General features: G+C 48.5%; 1 long non-coding RNA gene across 1 annotated transcript; it reads left to right on the forward strand.

Moving 5' to 3' along the window:
* Nucleotides 1-3618: 3618 nt before the first annotated feature.
* LOC137362960 (uncharacterized) lies at nucleotides 3619-4456 on the forward strand. The gene is made up of 2 exons (XR_010972731.1): nucleotides 3619-3706; nucleotides 3892-4456. It is a non-coding gene; the product is annotated as an uncharacterized lncRNA (long non-coding RNA).
* The last annotated feature ends 3299 nt before the right edge of the window (nucleotides 4457-7755 follow it).

Consider the following 7755-nt stretch of genomic DNA (forward strand, 5'->3'; position numbering starts at 1 on the left):
ACACCACTGATAATAGACACAGATACAGGGGATTCACTGCTGCAAACACCACTGATAATAGACACAGATACAGGGGATTCACTGCTGCAAACACCACTGTTAATAGACACAGATACAGGGGACTCTGCTGCAAACACCACTGATAATAGACACAGATACAGGGGACTCACTGCTGCAAACACCACTGATAATAGACACAGATACAGGGGACTCACTGCTGCAAACACTACTGATAATAGACACAGATACAGGGGATTCACTGCTGCAAACACCACTGATAATAGACACAGATACAGGGGATTCACTGCTGCAAACACCACTGATAATAGACACAGATACAGGGGATTCACTGCTGCAAACACCACTGATAATAGACACAGATACAGGGGATTCACTGCTGCAAACACCACTGTTAATAGACACAGATACAGGGGATTCACTGCTGCAAACACCACTGATAATAGACACAGATACAGGGGATTCACTGCTGCAAACACCACTGTTAATAGACACAGATACAGGGGACTCACTGCTGCAAACACCACTGTTAATAGACACAGATACAGGGGACTCACTGCTGCAAACACCACTGATAATAGACACAGATACAGGGGATTCACTGCTGCAAACACCACTGTTAATAGACACAGATACAGGAACTCACTGCTGCAAACACCACTGTTAATAGACACAGATCCAGGGGATTCACTGCTGCAAACACCACTGATAATAGACACAGATACAGGGGACTCACTGCTGCAAACATAGACACAGATACAGGGGATTCACTGCTGCAAACACCACTGTTAATAGACACAGATACAGGGGATTCACTGCTGCAAACACCACTGATAATAGACAGAGATACAGGGGACTCACTGCTGCAAACATAGACACAGATACAGGTGACAAGCTATCACATACACCACTGATAATAGACACAGATACAGGGGACTCACTGCTGCAAACACCACTGATAATAGACACAGATACAGGGGATTCACTGCTGCAAACACCACTGTTAATAGACACAGATACAGGGGACTCACTGCTGCAAACACCACTGATAATAGACACAGATACAGGGGACTCACTGCTGCAAACACCACTGATAATAGACACAGATACAGGGGATTCACTGCTGCAAACACCACTGTTAATAGACACAGATACAGGGGACTCACTGCTGCAAACACCACTGTTAATAGACACAGATACAGGGGACTCACTGCTGCAAACACCACTGTTAATAGACACAGATACAGGGGACTCACTGCTGCAAACACCACTGATAATAGACACAGATACAGGGGATTCACTGCTGTGAGTCACGCCACTGTTCACAGGCGCTGGTCAAGGGAACATATTCCAGGAAACATCACTGTTTACAGACACTGGTAGATGGGACATATTCCTCAAAACATCACTGTTCATACATAGCAGGACAGGGGACTGCTGGAAACATCACTGCTCAGAAATACAATTCCTGAGGGCTCACAACCAGAAAGGCCATTGTTCATAGACACAAGCCGAGGAGTCTTACTGCAGGAAACACCACTGTTTCTGGACTCAAGTGCAGAGGATCACTACTGGAAAAGCTGCTGTTCATGGACACATGTTCAGAGGAGTCATTGTTCTATCTTCAATACTGAGTGTCCAAAAATTCACAGAGCTGATTCTGAAAGATAGGCTCTTTCCGAAATTGAGACAGAAAAAGTCCAAACAGCAAATTCCCTTTACTATAATGATCTGTTTATTTTTCTGCAAGTAATTCACAGACATTTGCCCTTCATCTCCTTATTTTATTGAGATATCAATCGGGGAGGGGCTTATTCTACTTTCACATGCCCCTAGTATTTCCCACATGTTCTGATGCAGATTCTTTATTTACCCGGACATTTTTCAACCAGCCTAAGCCTCAGTGCTGCGTCTTTTATCTCCATGGGTTCATGACTAGGATTTAATCCAGTGAAATGCCTACCCCTATTATCATCTGGATATTGCCTTTATCACTGATTCCTACATTGAAAATACAGCCTGTGTCAGATATTGCCCAGCATTATATCTGGAGCAGAGTGAGGCAGAGATGGAATCCGTTCAGTTCAGCCATGAGACACAAATAACATTGGAATGGGATATGAGATGCAATTCAGATTCAATGCTGGGAATTCCTGTTATTTTCTACGTTTCAATAATTTAAATATTATTCTCACTGGAGATGTTATGCCATTCTTCAGCTCCTCTCTGAATTTAGTCTGGGTCACTGCATAAATACACGTGTTTGTGCAGCAGCTTAAAAGCAGGAGCATGTAGCTGGTATAGTCTGCGATAGTCATCGGGTCATTGAAACCTGTTAAATAATATTGCTTTGTAATTTGCATTAATAGGAAATATATCACATACGTCATCCATAACAGTATGAAGTTTCCGGATATAGCGAACAGTAAAATGATAGATTTCCTTCTGCTCTCCATCTCCGGATCATTATGATCTATTTCATCCTTTCTGCCTCTCAGCCTCCTGCGGACTCGATTGGCCGCCAAAATGTGTCCAATGGTCAGAGCATTGAGCAGTAATATCAGGAATGTTGGGAGCAGTGGGGTGAGACAGCGGCCAATCCAGCTAAATGCTCTCCATGCAGTTAATGTGTAATACTGCAGCTTTTGATTGCAGGCCCAGGGTCTGTTGTCGATTGTAATGTAGGGTTCAAATGTAAAATACAAAGGAATGTTTTTAAAACAGAACAGCAGACACACAGTTCCTATAACTACAGCTGCCGTTTTCTCGGTGCAATATTTAGTCCTCAGCTTCTGGCAACAAATGGTCACAAAACGATCAAAAGTGAAAGCGACTGTTAACCAGACAGAAATATCAGTGGCTGCACGAATCAGGACATTGTGGAAAGAGCACACAGGGGTGAGTAACAGGAAGGTATTCGGGAAATAATAATCATTAATCCGAAAAAATATCACGTCAGTTATAACGACCAGTAGATCCGCCCCCGACATGGCGACCAGGTAGTGAGTGATACATCTGGAGAGACCGCACTTTCCCCGGGACAGGATCACAATTGTCATCACGTTAGCTGTAAAAGAGAAACGAACAGAAATAGGGAATCACCCACCTGGTTAAAACAAAATAGTCTGATGGTATTTGATGTGAAATATACTTTACTGCAGGAACTGGGGATGGGAACTGAACTCTTTACAGCTGCTAGAATTGTGTAATTGATTGAATTTTACTATCAAATTGCCATGTGATGTATAGAGTTTGGAGTGAATACATTTAAATCTTTTAGAAAAGACCATAGACTGATCAAATACATACTTTTGAAATTCCAGTTCAGCTGCTCTCGTTCCATTACAAACTCTATCGAAAGTGCGGTGGAAACACAGCAGAGCTCGGGGTAAATTTCTGGTCATTTAACTATACGAGTAAATGAACAGCGAGGTAATGAAATATAAATAATTGTCAGAAGTAGCAGCTCAGTGAAGGAAACACAAATAAACCAATAAAAAGAAAACACAAGGAAACTAACTGAAAATAAGTAATACATTATCAATTATAAATTGGGAGATAAATGGTCGATGGGGAACAATGAAAAATAAAAAGGCTCAAAACGTGTTCAATGCTAAACGGAGAACAGCAAGAATGAGATCAAACGGCGGGGTTTAGTTCCTGAGTAGGAGAGGGGAGTAGATACCTGGTGAGGGAACTGGCTCATAGTCGTTAGGTTCTATTCTTAGACTAGTTGTAATGACTAAAGACAGGTGAAGAAAACAGCTGGTAAACAACATATTAGATAAATAATTGGTATGATTGAACTCGGTCACTTAGCATCAAATTAACAATACAGATGGTGACACGATTTTCCTTCTCTGTAAATCCCAGACACTCCCATCAGCGACCTGAACAGTGCAAAACCATCTGGACAAAATCCAACAATGGCTACAAGGTGGGGAAGCTGAGAGTTGAGCAGCAACAAACAACAATACTTTACCTGTGGATCCCAGGAACAAAGGAACTTTCTAAAGCAGACGATCGAGGAAGGACAACAATCCCGTCCTCGCTGTCCTCACCTCTGATATTGCAGGAAAATTCAGAGGCAGATGACGGTGACTATCTCGAGGTCCCTGCAAAGATCAGCTCAAGTGAAAACAGAGCTTACATAGCAAGCTAGGTACCGACCGAGAGTTAGCTTCAGAGAGAATGACTGAGAAGGAGTTCCATCTGAACTGGATGAATCACTCTGTCATATTAAACAGGTACATCAGTTAAATGGAGAATCCCTCTCCCTGGTGTGAAAGACTGTTCTGAAAGCTATTCCAGAGGATCAGGACAATATATATAACTGAGCTCCAGAACAAACAATCAACAATGTAAGAGATACTTTGAATAGTTTGACTCGGATACATTTGATGTGCAGGATAGTGTGAAATATAACAGTTGGTCAATTTGCTATGTGTAAAGAGTGTCATTGATTAATTTGTATAGAAAGAGGTTAAACCGGAGAGTGAGATTGAGAGAGAGTACAAGATAGTCCAGAGACATCCCTGTACTGAATATACATCCTGAGCAGTATAGGGCAGCTGGTGCAGAAATAATTAACTGTATTCCTCTAGAACTGACGTTGATAGTAAACTCTTAGATGCAAATTATATCCCATGCGTTTTGGAGTGCATAAACTTAATCTAATGTTTTGGTGTGTGTGTATGTGTTTGTGTGTCTGTGTATGTCTGTATTTGTGTGCGTGTTTGCATGTGTGTATGTGTTTGCGCGTCTGTGTCTATGTTTTTAGCATGTGTATGTATGTGTTTGTGTGTGTTTTTGTGTGTGTATATGTTTGCATGTTTGTGTGTATGTGTGTTTGCATGTGTGTGTTTGCATGTGTGCGTGTATGCTTGCGTGCGTTTGTGGGTATGTATGTGTTTGTGGTGTGTGTTTGTGTGTGTGTATATGTTTGCATGTTTGTGTGTATGTGTGTTTGCTGTGTGGGTATGTCTGTGTCTATATGTGTTTGTGTGTGTATATATGTGTTTGCGTGCCTTTATGTGTTCGTGTGTGTTTGATTGCGTGCGTGTGTGTTTGATTGCATGTGTGTGTGTTTGCATGTATGTGTGGGCGCGCGCTGGGCGGGGGGAGAGGTGGTGGATGTTGGTGTGTGCTCGCTGGGGGGGTGGAGGTGGTGGGTTGTTGTGGGTGCGTGCGCGCTGGGCGGGGGGAGCTGGTGGATGTTGTGGGTGCGTGTGTGCTGGGCGGGGGGGAGGTGGTGGTTGTTGTGTGCGTATGTTGTGGGCGAGGGGAGGTGGTGGTTGTTTGTGTGTGTGTGTGTGCTGGGTGGGGGGAGGTGGTGGTTGTTGTGTGTGTGTGTTGTGGGCGAGGCGAGGTGGTGGTTGTTTGTGTGTGTGCGCTAGGTGGGGGGAGGTGGTGGTTGTTTGTGTGTGTGTGTGCTGGGTGGGGGAGGTGGTGGTTGTTGTGGGTGTGTGTGTGCTGGGCGGGGGGAGGTCGTGGTTGTTGTGTGTGTGTGCTGGGCGGGGGGAGGTGGTGGTTGTTGTGTGTGTGTGCTGGGCGGGGGGAGGTGGTGGTTGTTGTGTGTGTGTGTGTGCTGGGTGGGGGGAGGTGGTGGTTGTGTGTGTGTGTGCTGGGTGGGGGGAGGTGGTGGTTGTGGGTGTGTGTGCTGGGTGGGGGGAGGTGGTGATTGTGTGTGTGTGTGCTGGGCGAGGGGAGGTGGTGGTGGTTGTTTGTGTGTGTGTGTGCTGGGCGGGGTTGGGTGGTGGTTGTTTGTGTGTGTGTGCTGGGCGAGGGGAGGTGGTGGTGGTTGTGTGTGTGTGTGTGTGTGCTGGGCGAGGGGAGATGGTGGTTGTTTGTTTGTGTGTGTGTGCTGGGCGAGGGGAGGTGGTGGTTGTTTGTGTGTGTGTGTGTGCTGGGCGAGGGGAGGTGGTGGTTGGTGTGTGTGTGTGTGTGCTGGGCGGGGGGAGGTGGTTGTTGTGTGTGTGTGTGTGCTGGGCGGGGGGAGGTGGTGGTTGTTGTTTGTGTGTGTGTGCTGGGCGAGGGGAGGTGGTGGTTGTTTGTGTGTGTGTGTGTGCTGGGCGAGGGGAGGTGGTGGTTGGTGTGTGTGTGTGTGTGCTGGGCGGGGGGAAGTGGTTGTTGTGTGTGTGTGTGTGTGTGTGTGTGTGTGCTGGGCGGAGGGAGATGGTGGTTGTTTGTGTGTGTGTGCTGGGCGGGGGGAGGTGGTTGTTGTGTGTGTGTGTGTGCTGGGCGGGGGGAGGTGGTGGTTGTTGTTTGTGTGTGTGTGCTAGGCGAGGGGAGGTGGTGGTTGTTTGTGTGTGTGTGCTGGGCGAGGGGAGGTGGTGGTTGTTTGTGAGCGTGTGCTGCGCGAGGGGAGGTGGTGGTTGTTGTGTGTGGGTGTGCTGGGTGGGGGCAGGTGGTTGTTTTGTGTGTGTGTGTGTGTGCTGGGCGGAGGGAGATGGTGGTTGTTTGTGTGTGTGTGCTGGGCGGAGGGAGGTGGTGGTTGTTGTGTGTGTGTGTGCTGGGCGGGGGGAGGTGGTGTTTGTCTGTGTGTGTGTGCTGGGCGGGGGGAGGTGGTTGTTGTGTGTGTGTGTGCTGGGCGGGGGGAGGTGGTGGTTGTTTGTGAGCGTGTGCTGCGCGAGGGGAGGTGGTGGTTGTTGTGTGTGTGTGTGCTGGGTGGGGGCAGGTGGTTGTTGTGGGTGTGTGTGTGCTGGGTGGGGGGAGGTGGTGGTTGTTTGTGTGTGTGTGTGTGCTGGGCGAGGGGAGGTGGTGGTTGTTTGTGTGTGTGTGTGCTGGGCGGGGGGGAGGTGGTGGTTGTTTGTGTGTGTGTGCTGGGCGAGGGGAGGTGGTGGTTGTTGTGTGTGTGTGTGTGTGTGTGCTGGACGGGGGGAGGTGGTGGTTGTGTGTGTGTGTGTGCTGGGCGAGGGGAGGTGGTGGTTGTTTGTGTGTGTGTGTGCTGGGCGAGGGGAGGTGGTGGTTGTTGTGTGTGTGTGTGTGTGTGTGCTGGACGGGGGGAGGTGGTTGTTGTTGTGTTTGTGTGTGTGCTGGGTGGGGGCAGGTGGTTGTTGTGGGTGTGTGTGTGCTGGGTGGGGGGAGGTGGTGGTTGTTTGTGTGTGTGTGTGTGCTGGGCGAGGGGAGGTGGTGGTTGTTTGTGTGTGTGTGTGCTGGGCGGGGGGAGGTGGTGGTTGTTTGTGTGTGTGTGCTGGGCGAGGGGAGGTGGTGGTTGTTGTGTGTGTGTCTGTGTGTGTGCTGGACGGGGGGAGGTGGTGGTTGTGTGTGTGTGTGTGCTGGGCGAGGGGAGGTGGTGGTTGTTGTGTGTGTGTGTGTGCTGGGCGAGGGGAGGTGGTGCTTGTTGTGTGTGTGTGTGTGTCTGTGTGCTGGACGGGGGGAGGTGGTTGTTGTGGGTGTGTGTGTGCTGGGCGAGGGGAGGTGGTTGTTGTGTGTGTGTATGTGCTGGGCGAGGGGAGGAGGTGGTTGTTGTGTGTGTGTATGTGCTGGGCGAGGGGAGGTGGTGGTTGTTGTGTGTGTGTGTGTGTGCTGGACGGGGGGAGGTGGTTGTTGTGTGTGTGTGTGTGTGTGTGCTGGGCGAGGGGAGGTGGTGGTTGTTGTGTGTGTGTGTGTGTGTGCTGGACGGGGGGAGGTGGTGGTTGTTTGTGTGTGTGTGCTGGGCGAGGGGAGGTGGTGGTTGTTTGTGTGTGTGTGCTGGGCGAGGGGAGGTGGTGGTTGTTTGTGTGTGTGTGCTGGGCG

The sequence above is a fragment of the Heterodontus francisci genome, unplaced genomic scaffold, assembly GCF_036365525.1.
Source record: "Heterodontus francisci isolate sHetFra1 unplaced genomic scaffold, sHetFra1.hap1 HAP1_SCAFFOLD_554, whole genome shotgun sequence".
In the NCBI taxonomy this organism is placed as follows: domain Eukaryota; kingdom Metazoa; phylum Chordata; class Chondrichthyes; order Heterodontiformes; family Heterodontidae; genus Heterodontus; species Heterodontus francisci.